A 4,747-nucleotide genomic window follows, 5' to 3' on the forward strand; every position below is an offset into this window, starting at 1 on the left:
TAAAGGGTTAAAGTACTTTATATTATTATTTTGCATTTGTGTTTTTTTCCTTTTTCTGGGTGTTTGATTGGTATTTGTGTACTGCCCCTTTAAATTTTTTATACTTTTGTTTTTAAAAATAATGAGGCTAATGATGGACAGTTTTTTGACACAAGAACAGGTCCAGAAGAGTTAAAAGGAGCTTCCATAATCCTCAGAAGTCGTTTAAAGTCCACTGCCCCTTCCAAAACTACCATAGCTTTGACTTCCCCATTGACTCCAAAGCATTTCACCAAAATGGCAACATTTAGCAGAACTGTTCCAATTTTCACCACAATTTTGGGAAAATGAAAACTTTCAGTTGTGATCATCCCTACAGCTTATTAAAATGTCTTCTACTACCTAATAAGTGCTTTCATAGCCTCATTACTCATGTGCAAACAACACAGCCCTTGCTTACTAAACAACATTTATTTTTTTCTCCATCTGCTACAAAGTCCCTAAAATTCACAGACAACCCCCCCTACCTTTTTGGTCATCAATGAGATCCCCCTGTTTTGTTCACTCACCAAAGTATCTACAAAGGGGCTGGGAAAATAGTTGCCTTGTCATGGAACACATTGCCCTGATTTATGATAAAAATTTTAACGAAATCATGCATATTTTAGCAGCCTTTAATCACTGCATGAAAATTTAATTCATGAACTGTAGCACGTTTAAATAAATGAAGTGTTAATTCATTAGGATTAATTAATTTGTTAAAGGATTGTGTGCAAGGTTAAGGTGGAATAAAACTCCTTTGTTAGTTTCGTGACTTAATAATGAGGTTTAGTTAGCAGTAAAACGCTGGAGCTTGGCTGGCTGCTGGTGTGGATAAACAGCCATGGAGTCACTGAAACCACAACACAGCTGGAATGTGAATGAGGTTCATTGCAATCTAGCTGAATGAAGCAACGAATTTAGAGAGATAGTAAACATAAATGACACACATAATACATTCCTAACATTGACAAATAAATGTGAAATAAAAAAATGTCAGTGATAACTAGAATTGAAGGTTTTGAGGCAAAATTTGTAAAAGTGAAGAAGGTCCCAAAGCAGAAGTGAATGCAGCTGGGCAGCCTTAAAACGTATTAAGGACCCAGTCACACCATATCCAGTGCGTCCTGGTGCAGTTCGCACCCGGAATGCACTGGATCGCATACATGAAGCCCGGCTGCGTTCTGGGGCGGGAGGGGGTGTGTCTGTGGCATTCATGTCAATGGCACCGTAGACACACCCACCGCCCGCAGTGCAAGCAACCACACCGGAATGCGAGGTATAGGACTACCCTCCGTTCCAGTGCAGTGAGTTCTGAAAAAAATGCTGCAAGCGCTATTTTTCCAGATGGCACTGCACTGGAATGGAGGGCACTCCTGTACCTCGCATTCCGGAGGGGTCGATCTCACTGTGTGCAGCAGGTGTGTCTGCGGTGCCATTGACATGAAAGGCACTGGCACAGCCCCTCCTGCCCCAGAACACGGCCCGGCTTCATATATGCGATCCAGTGCGTTCCGGACACGCTCTGCACCGGGATGCTCTTGATATGGTGTGACTGGGCCTTAAGTGGCCATACACATGCAAATTTTCCATTCGGCGATTTTCTAATGGAAGGATGGCAGACGGAAGGTGCCCCTGTCTGAAAATCGAAGGAGCCAGATGGAAAATCTTCGGGTGTACAGCAACGGCAGCCAATCAGCTGCTGTCAATGTTCAAGTATTCTGACAGCAGTATGCCCGCCACTGTCAGAATACAAAGGACACAGTGGGAGATTCATCTATCCACACCGAACAAAAAAAATATACCAGAATATGGCCAGCTTTAGGCCACATACGCACATATGTAAAAAAACAAAACAATGGAAAGCCAATGTATTGTTTTCAATGGGGACATGCATACAGCTATGTAAACATGCGTTGCTTTCAGATCTGTGAAAAAAAAAATCTGAGTCTGAGTGCTCTCTCTATATAACATAGGGCAGAGGTGTTCTGTAGTCCACAGAAAGATCTGGGAGAGTGCTAACTGATAACAGTAAGCAGAGGCAGAAAGCACAGTGAGGTTATCAGCTCACAAGTTTTCTGGCAGGATCAACAGGAATTGCTCTGCAAGAGATATTGCAAAACACTTCCATTGGTATATTTAACAGAGCAATAAGGTGCAAATAAGAGAAATTCATTGTTAGCATTTACATATAATAAAAAATTTGTGATTACACAGAACATGTCTCCGTACAACAGTCAATACAACTTCTCATATACTGTATAGGTATTGCAACTTTTACACATATATTTGTGAATGTTAACAGTAGTCCTTTTACATTAAGTAATGTGCATTTATATATTTATATGTATGTGTATAAGTACTGTTAGTAACAGCAACAACAACAACAACAACATTGATTTATATGGGACTATCATTCTCTGTGGTGCTCTACAACAGTGGTGGTTAGCTTGAAAACAATAGGTGGCCTCAGGTATGGCCCCTGATACTTCCAGAGGGCCACACAATAGCAGCATGTTTTTGTGCATTGTGTCGAGTTAGGCAGTCCATTGAAAATGAATGACCTGTAATGTACCTCAATGTCTGAAAATTGTGGTCGTGCTGAGGTTTTTGCAACATAACGCAATGCTCACGGAAGAGAAATTTACAGCCATTGTTGGTGACGGTGGCCACAATAATAACACCCAACATTGGTGTCAGTGACTGCAAAAATATCCCCCAGCATTGGTGTAAATGACAACAATCATAACCCCTAGCATTGGTGTCAGTAGCAGTACTATTAACCCCCAGCATTGATGTCAATGGCAGTGCTGGTAACCCCCAATGTGGATGTCAATGGCAGTGCTGTTAACCCTCCCCCCTGCACTGTTGTTCAATAATTTGATTCAAAGTTGCAGTGAAAAATGCAGTGGCAGTAAAATGTAATCCCCCTTCCTGCATTGGTGGACAGTGGAGCGGCACTGGAATTTTAGCACACTTTACCTAATCCCATGCCCCCATACTGTAATCTCTCTCCCCAATGAGGCCAGGACTATACTTGGTAGTAGTGCCTATTTCATTCGCAGAGAATGTTTCAGCACTTGGCACCCCCACTGTAGGTGGTGGACCCGGCCCAGGATACGGTGGGCCACACACAGAGAGCCAGCACGTGGATTGCACGCCCTGTATTGGGCAGCAGGGCTCTAGAGAGTTTAAAGCTAGTAACAAACAATGCAATATGATTGTACAATCTCTGTAACATCTCCTTAAAAATGTATACAAACTATGTAGCAGAAGGGCTTACCTAAATAATCCACTTCATTTTTATCCAATCAGGCGAGCCCTTGTACTATGTAGTTGTTGGTAGATTTGAAGTAGACAAAACACAGAGAGGGGAATTTATCAAAACTGGAGCATTCAAAATCTGGAGCAGCTGTGCATGGCAACCAATCAGCTTCTCTCTTTCATTTTCAAATATTAACGGAAGAAAGAAGCAGATTGGTTGCCATGGGCAACTGCTCCAGATTTTGTCTGCTTCAGTTTTGATAAATTCACCCTACAGTATACCAAAATTATTTAAAATAATAAAATAGGAATGACAGCCTTGCCTACACCCATGTATAATCTAGAGCCTTAATTATAATTTTTTTAAACAATTACAAATATCCCTGTGGATCTGTGCCTAAAAATGTCCAGCGGCGAAAGGGTTAACACATTACATTAACCCCATCAGATGTTGACTGCTGTTGATTAGGGCCACTTCACTGTGAATGGAATCAAATAATTCAGTGAGATCCCCTGGGGAATTTCAGGCTTGTATAGCCAAAACCTCTGCTGTGGATAATGAGGTTACACCAGATAAAATTCAAGCAAGGGTCATCGGATTAGGCCCCAGGCACAGCACATTTTATTTGGGTAATCAGCGAGGATGAAATGAACAGACCTTTGCTGAGGTCGCTGTACCTAGACTTGTGCCTCCAATTCACACTTCATGTTCTGCTTTTCTATTGGTTCGCAATAATTAAGAGACGCAACATATTAGTGCAGCCAAGTGTTTACACAATGCCACCAAGCAGAAAATAATGTATCGCACAAAAAAATGCTGCGGGCTTCATTTAATAAAGTGTCAGATTGCAACCAATTAGATGCAAATGTGCTTTCAAAAATGTGATATCCCATTGCAGGTTTGTATCTGAATGGTTGCTATGGACTACTACAGACAGTTCCTGTTTAAATAAGACTTGGAGACACCATGGCTCACAGCTGTCAGCTTGTACAGGCAGCAATATATGCACAGTTTATTGAATTGAATTTAATATCACATTGTACTGCTACACTGACCAACCCAGTCACTAGGCAAATAAAACTATCCCCATTAGGAAGCACGAGTATCAACACTGCAAATAACAAAGGGTAACATATAGTAACCATATACAACAAAAAATAATAATAGTGTGCTGGCCCTTTAAGAGAAAAATATAGTGCGAGGTCAACCTAAGAATTTATAAAAAGATCACTATTCAGGCATGCAGCCCGGGTGGCTTTGCAAGGGGGGCATTGAGCGTACAACCCCCTCCTCCTGAACCATGCGATATCACATGCCCTCAAAATTGGGAGGATACCTTGCAAGGGGTGCCAGCACGGATGTCCCTATGTTGAGGAAGATAAAGGCCTTATCCTCACAGGCTGTCCCCCAAAAGGCATGAGGAGGTCTGCAGGGGGGGGGGGGGGGTGGTGGCTTTTGGAACGG

This window comes from Nanorana parkeri, unplaced genomic scaffold (genome assembly GCF_000935625.1).
Source record: "Nanorana parkeri isolate BGI_ZX_2015 unplaced genomic scaffold, ASM93562v1 scaffold502, whole genome shotgun sequence".
Taxonomy (NCBI): Eukaryota; Metazoa; Chordata; class Amphibia; order Anura; family Dicroglossidae; genus Nanorana; species Nanorana parkeri.